Source organism: Chelonia mydas, chromosome 4 (genome assembly GCF_015237465.2).
Source record: "Chelonia mydas isolate rCheMyd1 chromosome 4, rCheMyd1.pri.v2, whole genome shotgun sequence".
NCBI classification, from domain to species: Eukaryota; Metazoa; Chordata; order Testudines; family Cheloniidae; genus Chelonia; species Chelonia mydas.
In genome coordinates, this window is record NC_057852.1 from 26,055,517 (window position 1) to 26,074,082 (window position 18,566).

General features: G+C 41.4%; 1 protein-coding gene across 7 annotated transcripts in view; it reads left to right on the top strand.

Moving 5' to 3' along the window:
• Positions 1–18,566, top strand: part of BMPR1B (bone morphogenetic protein receptor type 1B) — a 349,709-nt gene that overhangs the window by 215,775 nt on the left and 115,368 nt on the right. The window lies entirely within an intron of this gene.

An 18,566-nucleotide genomic window follows, 5' to 3' on the forward strand; every position in this document is an offset into this window, starting at 1 on the left:
CAATCAGTGAAGTCACACTAGGTTAAATTGATCCACGAAGCTTAATTTTTACCTCAGAAGCTTCAGTTCAACTCTGTCTCTGTCTCAATTCAGTCGGGGTTATTTATGAATTTCTAAGGATTTGGTTAAAAAAACAAAAACAAAACTGTGTCACTGAGTGATGAAAATAACCTGTGTGAAACATATCAATCCCTGGAATGCATTTTGATCATAGAGGGTAGAAAAAAGTGTCCCACACTCCTCTCCCTCTCCCCCCATCTGCACATACATACCACTGTTGCTTAAATTTAGAGTCCACACTATAATACATGTATTTCTAAACAGCTGAGCATTTGAAACATAAAACAGACAGAATCTCACTGGTAGTCCTTAACACCTGATGAGTCACACAGGTAAACTTGGGGAAATATTCTGTAGTGTACATCTATCTATCTCCCTTTAACCTTTGTAGTGAATATCTGATGATGTAAATTGCGTTGACCCATACGTGGGGTTGTGAAGGAACTTCTCCCTCGGTTAGATTGGCAGACACCCTTGGAGCTTTTCTCCTTTCTCTGCAGCATGGGGTATGGGTCCCTTGCTGGTTTGAACTAGAGTAAATGGTAGTTCTTCTTCGAGTGCTTGCTCATGTCCATTCCACATTGTGTGTGTGTGTGTGTGTGTGTGTGCTCTCCACATTCACCGGTGCTGGAAGTTTTTCCCTCAGCAGTATCCACAGGGGAGCTGCAGTGGCGCCCGCCTGGCGCGGTATAGGGGGTGCTGCCGGCTCCCCCCACCCTCAGTTCCTTCTTGCAGCCAGTGGCGGTGCAAGGAATGTTTGCTGTTCTTACTAGCGTTGCTTAGGCTTCGCTCATATGAACTAGAGTTCTTGTAAAGTTAGTGTTTTATAAGGACAAGGTCCAGCTGCGGCCCAACCCAGCCTTCGTACCAAAGTTGGTATCTTCCTTCCACATGAGCCAGGACGTATTCCTGCCTGTGTTCTGTCCCAAGCCACACAAGACTGCTGAGGAGAGGCATCTACACACGCTGGACATCCGGAGGGCCTTGGCTTTTTACTTGGAGCATACCAAGCCTTTCCGAAAATTGCCCTAGCTCTTCATCGCTACGGTGGATAGGATGAAGGGCCTTCCGGTTTCTTCGCAGAGGATTTCCAATTGGATCACCTCTTGCATAAAGACCTGTTACGAGCTAGCAAAGGTCCCACCGCCACCGATCGTCAGGGCCCATTCGACCAGAGTGCAGGTGGGTTCGGCGGCCTTCCTGGCACACATCCCGATCCAGGACATGTAGAGCCGCGACATGGTCCTCAGTCCACACATTTACATCTCATTATGCCATCACTCAGCAGGCCAGAGATGATGCTGGGTTCGGCAGAGCTGTATTTCAATCTACGCAGCTGTGCACTCCTACCCGCCTGCACGGGAACTGCTAGGAGTTACTTAATGTGGAATGGACACGAGCAAGCATTCAAAGAAGAAAAGACAGTTACCTGGTCCATAACTGGTGTTCTTCGAGATGTGTTGCTCATGTCCATTCCATGACCCGCCCTCCTTCCCCACTGTCGGAGTTTCCAGCAAGAAGGAACTGAGGGTGGGGGTCGCCGGCGGCGCCTCTTATACCACGCCGTATGGGCGCCACTCCAGAGGACGTCAGAGCCTCTCCCCTACAGATATTGCTGAGGGAAAAACTTCTGGCAATGGTGCATGTGGCAAGCACACACACCTAATGTGGAATGGACATGAGCAACACAACTCGAAGAACACCAGTTACGGAAAGGTAACTGTCTTATTCTCTATAACTTGAAGTCTTTAAAACAAGATTTGAGTACTTCAGTAACTCAGCGAGCATTTATGGGCCTATTGCAGCAGTGGGGTTCTGTAGGCTGCAATGTGCAGGAGGTCAGACTAGATGATTGTGATGGTCCCTTATGGCCATAAAGTCTCTAAGTCTAAATGATCAGAAATAATACCTTGAACACACACAACCTTTATATCACATTAAAGTCCTTTCAGGGAGGAGTAGAAATTGGAGTAGGAAAAATTAAAACCCTAATATAATTAAACATTTTTGTAAACTGTTGCATTTTACACATTATGTTGGCTTTTAAAGGCAACAGCCAAAATAAATGTTTTGAATTCTTTCCTTGGCTCAACTGTAGTGTACAGATTGACATGTGTTTACAATTCCATTATGAATATTGGAAAAACTCTGCTCACCACTGGGGGCAAAACGTACTTGGCATCAAATCAAATGCACTGTGTGGAAGTATTTGCCCAATTAGAGCTTTAACAGCTGCTTAAAGTTTGTTTGAATGGGAAGAAAATTATTGGGCACAATTTTATGTAATTAGTAGAGCATAAAACACGTGGTGTGTCTAATTAAATGTTTAAAACTATTGACATCACATAGCTACTGTTGAAGTAAATGATGTGGAAAATAGTAATAATTTTTTCAGTTGGTAAATTACTTCACAATACACTCAAAGACCCATTTGATGAGATGAACTCAATCCTGATGTGTAATGATGAGCTATTCTGGCCTTTTCACACCTCACAGGTATTTGGAAGTCTGATCAGTTAACTGTTGTGACTAGTTGTTATTTCAGCACTTCCAAGTACTGCTCCTAGCATGTTGGCAGCTATTTGTTGTGGTGAATTAAATGCAAATGTTTTCCTCTCGTTCACTTCCTTTCTCTGAGATTTGCACAAAAGGGAGAAGTCTTGTAGCCTGGAGCCGAACTTCTACCTTCCTGATTGTCAAATAATAAAAACAGTTGAATGCTGCCTCCTAGACAGAGAATTTTGTAATTACAAATAAATACACTTTTTTAAACTGTCCTGTTGGACTTTGCACTCAATGAAACCTCTAAGGAGTTGTGCTGTATTTGCACAGCAATGCTTGAAACAGAAATTGAAATGTAATTGACTCATGTAATTGCATTGTTGTTATGAGTCTAAACCTACAGTTCCCAAGTGAAGTTCTTGGTTTCTGCTTGAAGGCTTTCCTGTGCTTGCTTCTGACATCTGCACAGTTGTATGCTATTGAAAATGGTAATGGAATTGTCAAAAGTGCAAATGATGTTTATTCAATCAATGGAGCTTTTACCTAACTGCCATTTCATCCAAAATGTTACTGTATTGTCATGCAAAGCACGTGTTTTTTTTCAAACGCATTATCAATATATAGAAACAAGGAGGGATAGAAAAGGAATTGGACAAGATTAAGGACCAAATTCTACTCCCAGTAACAGCAATGTAAATCTGGAGTTACTCTTGTAAAGCCAGTGCAATGAAATGGGCCCAAGTTATCTATATATTTTAACAGAAATAAGTACTGGTCAGTTTTTTGTTCCATGTCATACCTCTGACAGCTACGAATGTAATCGTGGAGCGACTGTACATATGGGGAATTAACATTCTGTGAAATAAGCCACCCTTCAGGGCAATAACTATTGACGTTGGCAGACGTAGCATTAATGCAGATCTTAACTGGGCAAATGTAAGCAAGCAGTTACTTTTTCGTTTCACATATGCTGAATGACCTTCAGGAAACTCTGTGGTGGGCTTGTATTTAGGGTTGGGTGGTTGTGAAAAGCATACTAATCATATCCCCCAAAGAGGTTAGTGTTTTACTGTTTCATCAGTAAATGCACACTACTGTAATAGTAACAAAAATGCGTAGTAATTACATATCCTCTTCCATCCAAAGGTTAAAAAGCACATTTTAAAACAGTAGTGAATTAAGCTGTGCAACACCCAGTGTTCTTGATTCTCCCCAATGGGCATAGAGGAGATGCAGTTTTGACTCTCCTGCACCAGCACGGCAGCTCTGCTGAAGGTATAGGAGGATATATCCCTAGAGAAGGTCAAGAAACAGTACTGCTGCTTTTTCTCAGTGGCACCACCAGAGCTCCCTGCGAGCCCTGAGGCAAACTCTGGTAAGGCAATGCAGCGAACCATTGTGGCTCTCAAGTGCCCTGCCCTTGCCTTGTCAGGCCTGACAACGCTTACATCTGGGGGAATTCTGCACCACTGCACATGCACAGAATTTATGTCCCCTGCAGATTTCTTTGCTTCCCTGCAGAAGAATGACTTTCTGATGGGGAAGCAAAAGGAAGTCACAAGAGCAGTCATGCAATCCGCCCCAGCAGTATGTTTCCAGTGCCCAGGGCAGCCAGCGGAGAGGTAAATCACTGTGGGGCAGGAGGTGGGACTGGGGAAGACCTGGCTGGTGGCTCCTACCCTGCGCCAGGTCAGCTGCTAGTTCCGGCTGGGCTGGGAAGGGCAGGACTTCCTCTTCCCCTGCATGGCATCTGGGGCTGGGTCAGACCCACCCCTAGATTTCTCACCCAGCTGCAGGAAGCTCTGCAAACTCCCCGTCCCACGCTTCCTGCACCCATCACTCCTCAGCTGCATGGGGAGGGATTCCTGTACAGGGAGCTGCACCCCCATCTCCCCAGCCCCCAAGCATTCAGAGCCCCTATTACCCAAACCCTCCCACTGAGCCTCACCCCCCACACTCAGCACCCCCTCTGATGAGCCCCATTCTCCCTGCATCTGAACCACCCCGATGAGCCACCTGCACCCGGATCCCCACCCTACCGAGCCCCACACCCCTAGCATCTGGACCCCCCACTAAGCACCCCACACCCAGACCCCCTGCTGAGCTGTATCTTCCAATACTCAGACCCCCCTGCTGAGCCCCAGTCACCTTCACCTGGACCCCCCCTGCACAGTCCCATTACCATTGCACCTAGAACCCCAACAAGCCTCTGTGCATCCAGATTCTCCCCTAACCCCCCCCCCCCCACTGAGTTGCCCACACCCAGATTGCCCCACTCAGAACCCTCTCAACCCACACTTGGCTCCCCCACACCAAGCCCCTCCACACTTGGATTCTGCCTTGCTGAGGCTGCCTGCCCACACGGAGGGGCAGGGCCGTGGGGTGTTTCTGTAGCTGGCCCAGTCCTTGCGCTGTGTCAGGGTTGGGTGAAGCCTCACCGCTGAGTTTGTGTCCTGGGGGGAGAGGGCAGCTGCACAGTGATCTCCCACCTCTGTGCAGCCAGGGACTTGTGCTCCCCACTGCCATGCTGGAGCTCCACATTTATATGAAAAATAAAATTTGCAGAATTTTGCAGAATCTTAAAATTCTTATTTTAATTCTTATCACAGAATTTTTATTTTTTTGGTGCAGAATTTTTAATTTTTTGGTGCAGAATGCCCTCAGAAGTAAATGCTTTGGGATGCTCCATCAGACACTGGGCCCCCTGACAGAGTGGGTTTTCAGGCAACTTGCAGTCCTTTTCTTTTTCTCCCTTCAGGTGGTCTTTTCACGGCGGGAGGCCTCCCACCTGGGATCCACCAATCAGACTTGAATCAAGCCCGTTATCCTTACCTTACATTGGGGGATACTAAAACAGAGAGAGGTTAGGGGCTTGATTCAATTCCCAGTGAACTCAATGAAAGTCTTCCTATTAACTTCAGTTGGGAATTGGATCAGCCCTCAGTGATTTGCTTAAGGTTACACATAGTGTATGACAGAGCAAGGAATAAATCTGAATTCCCTTGACTCCTCATCCTTCCACTTAAGTAACTTTTTATAATATCCCGTGTAAACCTAAGCACTAGAAATATTATGTTAAATTTGTGAGCATCATACATTTTTTTAAACCACATAGCATTCCATGAGAGATTTTAAAAAGCCAGCAACAGTCATCATCCTTAAGAAAATCATAGTAAGCATGCAGAACGTACTTTCTGGTTTTTATGCGAAAGGCTTTTAAAATACCATAGCAAATGCATCAGGAATCTGTATGAAGTTGTGGATCTTAAGCTGAAAGAGTTAATTCTCAAGTTAGCCTGGCATGGTGTTTACTGATCCCTCCTTGTTTCTTTGTGTTAATTGGCACCTCAGATTCTGTACTAATTAATGGGGTTGTAAGGGGCAGGTGGCCCCATTCACTCTTGATAATTCTTGTCAGCAGCATCTGTGTAATCTCTTTGTTTAATTAAAATGAATGTGTAATAGGGGTGCATGAACTTTTGACAGTTTTTTGTTTTGTTTTTGTTTTGTTCCAGTTGGAGTTCCCTAGTCAGGGACAGTTCTGCGATTGTACTACCACCACATAATGATTCATTGCTGTTGCCAGTTTAGCACCTCTGTGCAAATGTCCTGAATCATTAAAACACGCAAAAACATGTACGCCATTTATCTGAGGAATGTCTCCTCTTTTAAATAGACAGTTCTTCAGCATGTCCTTAAACGAGTAAAATACAACTTTTGTTCCCTATTTATGAAGAAAGCCAATGGCACTGAAAATTAACATTATTTGGTTTAAAAGCAAAGTACTTAATGGTTGAAAAATAGTACTGTAATGTTTTCTGTGAGAGGAAGATTTTAGATTGGGGGTTAAAAATAAACAGAGATAATTTACTCAAGAATTTGAAGATTTCACTTATGCACTAACTAGACAAAATTATCCTGTATGAAAGTAGACTTATAGTTAAAGATAAACTTCCCATCCTTTCTATTTTAGCATGGTGCTGACTTTTAAGGCTTGAATTTGATTCTGAGTTTCTAACAATGTGAATTACTTTGTATAAAACAATAATCTTAACTGAATCCTGAAATGGAGTTGAAAAGACTATCTCTCTAAGAGATCCAATAAGAGATCTTACTTAAATAAGAGAGTGTACCTGTACCTCTTTTATGTGTGATACTGCTGCTTAAAATTGTGTGGAGTCAAGAGTAGTATGACCACTAATACAAAGTCTGCATTTCAACTTTAATGCAGGATTTGTGAGGTCATAGTAATTTCCATAGTATTAGACAGTGATGTGTCATAGTCTTTAGTTTTGACTTCACTATAGGATAAAGCAGGAGGAGGAGTTCTGATGTGATGCTAAGAGTGGAGGAATACCTTCAATCGCATCACACAGCAAAATAAATTTTTGTGGTAACTTTTTCTTGCCAAAAGTTTATCAATGTATGAAAGTCCCATTTGTAAAATGTAAACGTTTACTGGTGTTTATAAGATCACAGACTTTACCTTAGAATTTCTGCGAGGGGTTCAAAAGGTGTCTTGCTTCCGTGGGGACTCTTGTGAGTATTTTGTCTGGCTAAACTTGGCATTCCGGGCCAGAGAACAGAAAGTTGCTGAAGCTCGAACAAAATGCACAGTTTGTTTTACAAACATATTCCAAAGATACGAAAGTAAATGTTAGAGTTTGGCTTTAGATACACTGTGTCTCATATCTTGCACTAATTCGAATTGGAACTAAATTTCTACAATGGTCTGATATGTCTCATCTTTGATGGTTGCTATTACTAGCCACTGTGGAATGCAGTTGTACATTACCCTAGTTTGTCTTCATAAGTTTGTACTAAAGGTATGCTGGAGCTATGCATGAAAAACAACCCCTGTTTTGGTAAGGCCTTAATTGTCAGTAAGCAGTGGGTGGCATTTCCAGAGTAAAGTAAATAAATGATACTGTGAATCTGTGCTCTGTTCAGAAACTAATGGATCCAGTGTGCAATGGTACAGTAACGCACGCTTTCTCTTGCTGCCTTCACAGATACTGGTCACCCAGTGAAAATTTGTAAAGGTAATGTCTCTTGCTGCCTCTTCCAACAGATGTCAATGGGTGGCAGGAAAAGATAGTGGCCTACGTTTCATTTTTTCACAGATTCTCTAGGACCCCATTGTCCCCCCCTACCCCCCTTAAATTTAACCCTTTCCCTTCAGTTTTCGATTGAATGCACATATTCAACTAATTTTCCTATGGCTTGATTGTCAGTGGTACAGATGGGAAGGGAGTGTTCCTCTTATCTGGCTATAAGGCACAGGTGCCTCAGGCTAAGATGGCTGAGGACAGAAAACACACCAGTCTCTCTATATGAGTGATAGTCACATGATAGAAAAACAAAGTCCCAAATTTGTATTTGGTACAAAAGGGTTTTAGAAAGCCTAATTGGAACAGAAATGTTTTCTTAAAATGTTTTGAAATGTAAATTAATTATTTTCTTGGGTGGGCAGGGTAGGGGTAAGCAGGCAGTATCTAAACATTCCCCCACGCTGTTGTGAACCCAAACAAAGAGTTTGTCCCCTCTTGCAATTTTATCATGTCTCATGATATTGGTGTTTTTCTGAAAAGCCCCAGCTCCCGCAGTAAGGGGATCACATGAAACTCTGTGCTTTCATTTAAACAAAAGGAAGTTCCTAGCTCTTTTCCAATGATGTAGGGAAAAGCTTGAAAACATGAACCAACAGGCTCAAAAACCAGAAAGCAAATAAAAAACTATCTAGAAATTATTGGTTTTAAATCATAATTTTTAAGCCAATCTCATGATTTTTGGGGACCTGTCTCATAATTTCTGAACACTTTTTGGGTTGGTAAAAGGGCAAACCAAATTGTGTTATTGAATAAGAACCAGAAAGTGAAACTGACCGGTCTTATTTCATTGTCCCATGAAAAATTGTCCACGCTGAGTGAAAGGTGTTTTAAATAAATAATCCCCCCATCCCACTCCTCAGAAGACTTATACACTTTTAACTTCAAATTGGTGGGACTCTTCACAGTGCATAAAGTTTTGCAGAATGGAGGCCTAAATCAACAGCATAAGTGAAAAGTAAATTTGATTTTTATAGTTATTTCAGTTTTGCTGTATAGTAACATGTTTAGTAACAAGGTCAGGGAGTTAGTTGACTTGAGCAAATAATATTTTCAGCAAATAATGTTTAGAATAAAGATATGAAACATACATGCACTTAGTTATAATTTTTCATAGGTGATGATAAAAAATTGTCTCATTATTATTGTAAGGTGGTTCAAGCGTGCTTTGTGTCTTGGGATTATACCACTGAATATACTACTGGCTCAAATAGTCTAGTGGAAGAAATAGGCAAACAACACGTACGTTTTGTGTCAGTGTGCAAGTTATTTCTGTCTATGCTAATTTTTCTAATGAATACTCAGATCTAATGTGTAAATGATGTATTTATAATTCTCCTTTTTGAAATCACTCCACCCCTTCCTCCCGCTGGAATTATACATAAATGAGAGGGGACCAGCTACTTGTTTGGGGTAATGGGGGGTGGAAGAGAGCAGGAATTGAGGAGTCGTGTGAAAGGGTTATTAATTCAAGTAACTCCACACACTAACTGTGTTCATGTAACTCCCAAAAAGTGTATGTCAGATAGGAAAAAATATTTTCCTTTCATGAATAAAATGCAGTGTGACCAGGTTATGTATGTGTATTCATGTGTAGAACAGTGTCCTGTTTTTTTCAAGAGCTTAGGTATGTTTGCAGGCTTGCACTGTATAAATGCTAATGATGTATTAGAATAATTACATGCAGTTGAGGCTCTTTAAGAGACTTTGACTAATTTGCTATAATTTAAACTCAGAATACTGTGCCTAGAAACCTTTACTTTCTGGTTATAGGGATTCTTTACTGGGGTGAAGGGACTCAGATACCACAGCGATCAGCATGGCACAAGCCAAAGGATAGACTGGTTCTTCCTGTTGCATTCCGTATTATTATTGTTGTTTATATAGTGACATAAATATGCTTGATGCTTCATGGGCAAATAAAAACCCCAAAGAGGATACAGTGTAAGACTTGGATCCTGACAGCCCTTGTGCTTGCTCGCACGGGTAGTCCCACTGATCTCAGAGGTATGACCAGGTACAGTGCTTGCTACCATGAGTAGTAAGTGTTTGTAGAATTAGGCCACTAATGAAGACCTTACATAACCCAAGTGATGGAAACAAACACGGTGGGGAAGAAGGAAGGTAGGCAATAGGTCATGAGTTTGTTTTGGTTAGTAGAGCACTCATCTTGAAGATCAGCTACCTTGTTTTTTGTATTTAAATTCTTTTTACTAAAAGGAAAATTGGGCTATTTGATGATACCTTCTTAAAAGATGTTATATGAGAATGCTTTATGCCAAGTGTGTGATTTCAAATTAGCAGTTCATGGATTCCAAAACAACAATTGTGCAGAAGCCACAAAACAGAGTAGTTAAAGACAGGAGTCTGTATTTACAAATACCTCCATGATTGAATTTTAAAGGATGGCTCGCTGATTTCAGTGAAACAGAAATGGAGCAGTCAGATGTTGAATAGATGTCTGGAGGAACAGGGCCAGCTCCTTGGCCTCTTTCAGGATGGAGCCGAAAGACAGAAAAGAGATTGCGGTAACAACTTTGAGTTTATGGGGACGTCTGTGCTATCTCATAAATAGGTAGAGGCCGAAATCTTTCCAGAAATAAACTTTGTTAAAATAAGCACTGATGAATGAGGCAGATGAAGAGCAGTGTGTTACTGCTCTAGTGAAAGGTAACTTTACCTTCTCCGGTGAGAAGGTATTCACAATCTCGGCAAGCTTAGTAGGTAGAGTACATTTTCTCATCAAACTTCTAAAAATAAATACTAAATGACTCTTCTTCTGGTGCTAGGGACCATACAGCATTTTAAAGGACTGCTTTGTTTCATTAGCTAGAAGAGTACTGACTAAAATGGGAAAGAAAGTCACACTGTTGAAAGAAAGGGAAAGCCTTTCATACACTGTTGCTGTCAGACGAGTGCATTTACTGAGAGAACAATAACAGCTAGTTCTTATTTAGTGTTTCCCAGTCATAGATCTCAAGCAGTTTAGAAAGAAAGTATTGCTATCCCCACTTTACGGATAGGGAAACTGAGATGGAAAGAGTTGAAGTGACTTGCCCAAGGTCACCCATCAGGATAGTGGTAGCGCTGGGAATATAATCCGGTTCTGAGTCCCATTCCAGCGCTGTATCCAAAAGGCCACACTACTTCCCAGAGTGTCGAAGCATCTCCCTAAGAGAAGGATCTTCTAATTGCATGAATTTAAATTACTTGATCTCGGTAGTCTCTAAAGGTATTTCTAGAATTCTATAAGCCATTGCTACTTGTCCCTATGATTTTGCAGGACAGCTGTTGGAGACCAACATTCTAAAGAGACATGTGCTTCTGCTCTGTTTTAGAAATTTAATCAGCTTTTTCTTCTCATTTTTCTTATACATTGCCTATTTTAAAACATAGCTTAATGGTGTGAAGATCAAGCCTTAAACTTGGTGAGTCAAGTCTGGTATTTGCTTTTTTCCTTCTTTATTAATTTCTTGGGTGACATGAGCCATGTGTGAGCATAATGCTGCTATAAACTTCAAACAACAAAAATCCCTTCTCACCACCTTGATTCCACCTTGTCAAAACACATCACAGAACAGCAAGGAGCATTTTGTAGTGGTGAAAGAGTTGCATAAAAACAAAGAAATGCTACAGACCGCAGTTGCTTAAGCCACCTCACAGAGAGATTCGGATTAAATGTGTCCTGAGAAAAAGGCCTTCCATAGCTGAAGTACTGACCCTGGTTTTGTATGAATGCCGTAATACGTTGTACATAAATTATAGAAATACACTTTACTTATTTGTAAATAAGAAATCTTTACTGATGTGTCACACATGGGATAGCAGCCAATGAGAATTTTCAAATGGTCCCAAGTCACTGACCTTTATATTAGTCCCCCCCCATAAATAATCAAATCATTTTAAAATTAGGACTGTTTTGTTTGTTTGTTTGAAGGTGTAATTGTCTCATCTAAGAATTTAAGTACTGGATCCGATAACCAATCTTTAATTATTTTATAACTTCAAGAATGACCAACTTCTTGAGATGCTGTGAGTCCCGAGAGAATGCTGTTGTGAGAAGAAGGTCTGTGACATGGTAGGAGGTGGGGGGCCTGGTTTGAAATTCCTGGCAGGTCCCTTTTCCCTCTTCTGGCCTGTACTCTAACTGTGTCTTGCCCTTCCCTCTGCTGTTAGCTTCTTTTCTCCCTAACTCCCCATATGGAACCAGCATGGATATATTCAGCATTCAGAGCCAAAATGGCATCATTCCAACTTGTGTGTAATCTAGAAACAGCTCCACACTGCAGAGGCAGCTGGCAGAGGAGGAGAGGTTAGTAAGTGGTGTGAGATAATTTACTGTCTCATTAGGCTACCTGCTGGGAGTACATGGAAGCACCTTAAGGACTGTGGCAAATTCATTTAGAATTTTTTTCTCTCTCTGGTGTCTTCTCTAAAAAATCCTGGTGTCTGGCAGTGTAGGGTGTCGTGGCCAGTAACCCCAAATGACAGACCAGGCAACTGCTAGGTTTGGCAATTATATTTGGTCCATGCAATGCTGCTGCCAGTTCCTCTGATAGATGGACTAGACTCATAGAGCATGACATTAGTAGTGAGCCATCACCCTGGGGAACACGATAGCGATAGACAATTAGAGATCATAATTAGCAAATATAACCATAATGTTCTGAAATGCTTCTGTAGTATACCTGTTTCAGCAACTGCTATGTCGACTCACCACTCTGAAAGCTTCTTTGCTGTGTCTGGAGAGATGGTTTAGTGTCCAGACTATTTCAGTTCTGCCATGCTGTGAAATGTAATGGTAATTTTGCCTGTTATGTGTAGTGTCTTTCTGATGCTGACATCTGTGCATGACCAGTATTTAGTATTTTATTTCCAACTGGGCTGTGAACTTGCTTGGGAGCTGATTCAAGCTAGGGTCTCAGAGGTGCAAGTCCAGTAACTTTTTCTCCTGTTCCATGGGTTGAATTCCTAATGCTAAGGGAATGCAGACTTGAACCTTCAAGATGTTGAGTGCCCTCAACTTCCACTTAGCACTTTCCCGGATTACTCCCTTCAAATTACCCTTGTGATTTGTTGTATGTTATTTTTATGCATAAGTGTAATATTAGAGTAGGTCTCAAAGGAGCATTAGAGCTGTGAGTCCTGTTAGTCAGTGGTTAGCAGTAATTGTAGTCCTATATTTCCCAGAAGCTTCAAAGACTAAAACAGAAGGTGTTTTTCAGTGATGAGTGGCACGTTCCACATTGTTTGGTTTGTGGAAAGATCTTCCAAAATGGTGAGGTTTTAGATCAGAATAGTCTGAATTTTTTTACAGCTGGTTAATTCTCTTTTATGAGCTTTGCAACATGATTTCTTTCGCATGAGCGCTGTGTCAACAATGCAGTGTAAGTTAAAAAGAAAACATCATGGTTATGTTATGTTGAGGAGGTGAATAGTAAATATTTAGCATGGCTGATCTTCTGTTCTGTAAGATGATTCTTTTTTAAAGTGAAATAAATAATTGCAGCTAAATGAACATGTCAACTAATTCCTTGTAAATGGTCGTCTGAAAAGTAACACTTCTTAAAGGTAGCTGAATTTAACAAAATCAATCAATCAAACAGTCCCCCACTCTCGGGGCGGGGGGGGATGCATTTTACAGCTTTGTGTAGGGTGACCAGACAGCAAGTTTGAAAAAATTGGGACGGGGGTTGGGGGTAATAGGAGCCTATATAAGAAAAAGACCCAAAAATCGGGACTCTCCCTATAAAATCGGGATATCTGGTCACCCTAGCTTTGTGCAGCATTAATCTTGCTACATGACTGCTGGCCTGGAGAGGCTCATCAGAGATTATAACTTTTGCAACCATTCTGGCAGCTATGGAGGACCACATTAGGACACTGGGCCGCTTGCCTTTCTCACCCCCACACTAACGCAAGCCTCTCTCCTGGCCTTTCTCACGCTCTCGTTCTGCCTTTCTCTCCTCCCTGGCCAACTCTTTCTGTTTCCTTTGAGGTGACCTGCTACTTGTCTTTCACTTTAAGTACACCTTTGCTTCACTGGCAAATGCATAAACTACCATGTGAATTTTTTATATATTTTTTTTTATTTTTTTATATTTATATTATTTTTTTTTATATTTTTATACCACTTTTGTATTAGCTTATTTTCAGGACTTTAAAGAAACATGTCTTGTTTGGACTGATGTCCTATAAATATCAGAGAGTGAGAGATCCTAGTAAAAGCATTTGAAGCTATATTTAAAAATAGCTTAGTTTATTTAACACAACCCTCTCAGACAGTGTTTTAAGGGCCATCAGAGGGTCTCAGTAATCCCATGTAAATTTGAAGTTCTAATATTCAATAAATTCAAATTACATGTAGAATGAGGTTTCTCATACTTTCCTTACCGTGTTATGGATAAAATGTGATCTTGTTCAATTTCATAGTTCCATTTACCAATATTGAGGTTTGATTTGATACTAAACCAAACCTTTGTGTTCAGCCACTGTGTCTGGATATCCCAGAGAGTTTAAAAAAACAAAACCAAAATCCTATGGAATTTCAAGCCCTAGTGTAAGAAAGTGGTTTCTTCATTTTGGTCTTCATGCCATGTAACATATGTGTAATTTTAACAGTGGGCTCTATTTTCAAAACCAGGTGCAACAGGTATACATACAAAAATGGGCATGCACTTGTGTCAGCAAAACTTCACATTTAGGTGAGAAAATGGAGTGATTGTATGGGAAAAACTGCACATATTCTAGATCCCCACTAGACTACAATAGGGCTGGCTAACATGGTTTCAGACATGTTAGCCTGAGTGTTAGCATGTGTGAAAAGGGCTTTTCAATCATGTTAAATTAAATGGATTGAGCTAAAATGATTTAAAAGTACATTCTTTTGCCTTTCAAGAAGAGCCATGGAGCCACTCATCACAGTGGTTGAACAGCAGCCCTGAAAAGGGGGGAAGTGAAGGAAGGTTTTTTTTTAACCTGGTCCTGCCATGAGGTGATTAGCTGAAGCTCTGAGCAGCGTTGTGGTTAATGCATCTTTTCACTGTAGATCTACTTAAGCTTGCGGAGGCTTTTAAAAAGCTATGTGATCCCTGGCTGTATTTAAAGTCCAGCAATAACTACAGGTTTCTGTGGGATCTCAGCTCTTTCCTATTCAATGTTGCCAATCTCAAGTATTCAAAAATTATGAGGCAGGCCCCAAAATATCATGAGATTTTTGAAAATAAATTGTCTGTTCTTTTTATTTGCCTTCTGGTTTCTGCGCCTTTGGGGTTCAAGCTTCTATCTGCGACTATGGGGGCTAGACATGTACTTTGAAAACAGTTAAAATTATTTTCCAATCAAATGACTCCAGAAGCTGGAGCTTTAAGAAACACACCAAATATGAGACTCAAGACATCATTGCAAGAGTTGGTAACAGGGAATGTCCTTTTTAAGTTTGAGGTTGAAATGCATGTTGTAATCATACAAAGCCCTAAACTGTGCTAAGTGCTTTTCCTATACACGGCGGGCCTCTGCCTTGAAGAGCCTACAATTAAATAATGGATAGGAAGGGGCTAAAAACACTTCTTTGATTCTGTTGTATTTTCTAACACTTTCTAAATGAGTTTTTTCCCTCTAACTAGTTACTAGCCTCAACCAATTCCTATTAATATGACTCCCCTCTATGCTTAACTCGTCAGTCCTCACATTAGCAATCTCCCTTAACTCTTTCTGCTTTTTATATCCACTTGTGTTTGGAAAGTTTCCTTGTAGAAGTAGAGCTGAGTTAGGAAGAGCTACCATACTCCAGCATAATGTCCAGGCACAAGTATTATAGGCATGATTTTGAAGAATGGACTGTCGCTGGTGAGTCAGAGAACTATGTTAGAGACATTCTGATGCTGTAATGGCTTAACAGTCACACTGGTGCACCCTCTGAAGTCAGGCATGGTTCTGCAGCTGAGCCCCTGACTCAGTTTCCCTGCACCCGGGGTATAAGCACAACCAAGCAGGTCTTTCTCATATTAAAGAGCATGTTCTTTAGGTGGACTCATTTGTTTAACAGATAAGGACAACATGCAGTCATGAATGAAAGTTTCAATAAGCTACTCCACCAAAACTCCTCTTCCCAGGTTAATCAGATTCCTGCCTCACCCCTCTAACCCCAGAGTACACTCAGTTTGAAAGTGTCTGTCCTTCTGTCTGTGAGCCTTTGCTCTCTAAGGAAACACCACTGGGAGTAGATGTCTAACTAGTTCCCCTGAGGAGTCTCTCCCCTTAGAAACTTCTGTTGTCCTGGGGTTTTACAAGTAAGCCTTTATTAGGCCTAAGTGCTCCTTACCTAATTAACTGCTGCCCAGCTACTGAGGCAATTAACTATCCACAGGTGGATCAGGGTTGTCTCATTCTCTTAGCAGAGCCTGTCACATGTAGTCTGGGTGCCTAACCCCCTCAGTGGCCAGTCCCCAGGACAGATGGTTGTTGATGTAAAGCATGCCCAGTGGTCTGAACTCAGAAAGCATGTGTTGAAAAAGGAAATGGGTAGCGTGACTGAGGATTTCATATCGGTTAAGATACGTAGAATTCTTTTTTTCTAACAGTGAAGAAAGCTTTGAGGAGCAGCTACCTACTAAACAGCCCCAGAGGATATCCTGTATATGGGAGGTTGTGAAATAACTGATATGTCTAACTTTTCTTTACTTTGTTCAGCATTCATTGCTTTTGCTGTGAGAACTCTAAAGGCCCCATTATCAATACAAATGGCCTCACAAATGAATTGTTCTTTAATTATGAAGATTACAAAAGGAAGAAAAACAGGAGCAAAAAAAGCAGGGGTGGGGAGATTAGCAGTTTTGACCATGTCTTCAGTGCATCTGTTTCTTTCTTGTTTGTTTGTTTTTTAAACCTTTTTTTTGGAAAAGCCAGATGATTTCAAGGTTTGATACATATGCAGGAAGATATGCCAGATTTAGCTCACATAGAAAGACAGCTGAGAACACTGAATCTCGTTTATATGTGCTGTGTCTTATATGCTTCTGAAGGAGGAAGAATAGACTGATACCAATAAATCATTTTGAACCATAAGTGCTCTGAAAATCAGAGGTGATGTGTTGAGTATGTTTAATGGACTGCCAAAACCAGCCATAGAAATTTGAGACCTATATTAATCCAAAAGAAAGTGAGTCGAATCTTCTTAAAGATGTAAATATAACGGTACAGTGCTGAATGAGAATGTAGATGTGAGGTGTTTATATTGATTAGTATTTCCTGGAGTTATAAAATTATCCACGAGTCAGTATGACTTTCTACGACAGCCCGAGCCAGCCAAATGAATCTGCAGCCTTCCAAGCCTACTCAGAAGAATGGTTGAGTTAATGTGAGGAGTGAAAAGAAAAACCTTGTTTTAAAAAGGTTCATCTGAATCAGTCAAGCATAAAAGCACCGTCTCCACATCAGGATCTTGTGTGGTGCAGAGGGAAGGGAGTTGCTCACTGCATTCCCTGTCAATAGTCCTGTTACATATGGTAGTTGGGCTGGTAGGAATCTAATTCTGCTTGTGGGAAGCTGGTGATCAGTGGTCCTGGAATCTCCTTTCTTGGCAGTAGAGTGCTCTCTGTGAATCTGGAGTAGCCTCTGTGACTACATAGCTCTGGTGGTCCACAGACTTTCTATGTAGCCAAAAAGGGTCATCATTCCTTAATATTCCTGTGCAATTTTTTTTAAATTTAAGAAATGTTTTATCTTTTTACGTTTTTCTTATTTGTTTACATAGTGCCATAAATACTTGGATCAAAGAATATTGCTGTGGTTTTGTATCATGGCAGCATAATGTTTTTGACACCAGAGTTAAAGCTCAGCTGGTGTTTTTATTTATTTTTTTTCTTTTAAGTAGTACATTTGTTTTAATTCACATCCAGCTGTACCTATATATTTGGACAGGCATTTCCTAACTTTTGAAATCTTGACTTGGCAACCTGAACTTTCTTTTAACCAAGGTTATTTTTTATGCAGTTTCCGAAACCTAAAACAACAGAAATTCTATTATGGTGAACCATATCGTGACCCTCAGCTTGGGTTATCGGTAGGGTTCAGACATTTAGATCTATAGCACAGATATCAACCACTTGAGCTAACAAAGTAACTGAGGTAGCAATAGTAAGCTGTTATCCTCTGTGTGGAACAGGCACTAGATGGGAAGGAGATACATTTTTTCAATGGGTGTTTTCTGACAGCAGAGGACAGTGGAGATGCAGGACTCCTGGATTCAATTCCAGGTTTTGGAGTGGTGTGGGCTCAGTGGTTACAGACCTTTCTGATCTTGCCCAGCCCTTGTACCTGACCCGCTCTGCTTCTATCCAACCTCTTTGGCTCCTGTCCCCTCTCCTATTCTAATCAATTCACCCCACACGTAGTTCCTCCCCCTCTGCTCCTATCCATCCTCCCTCCTGTACTGCCCCCACTTGCTCCTGCTTTCCGCACTTCATTCTGTCCCACCATCCAGCTCGTGCAACCCCTTCCCCCCCCTCCATGCTCCTTGCCTTCTGCATTCCAATCAAGCAGCTTCCTCCTCCTCTGTGTTGCCTGAGTGCCAGTATGGGGGGCATTCAGATTTTCGGAGCACAGGAGACTGTGTCTCTCAGTTCTAGTACCCAATATCCCATGGCTTCTGGCAGCGGGGAGGAACAATTACAGGGTAAGTGCTGCTGAGATCCTACAGCTCCAGGTAGAAGCATGTTCTGTGTCGGTGGAATTGCTGGAGAATTTCGCTACCAAACTCTAACATGCTGTAAGTGAGCATTTGCAAACTGTGAATTTTTTTTTTTTTGGAGGCTGTAATTTAGGTAAATTTTCATGGGGGTGGCAAAAGGTACATCCCTGACACCACGGTGACCTCCCTGCCAAATTTCTAACTCT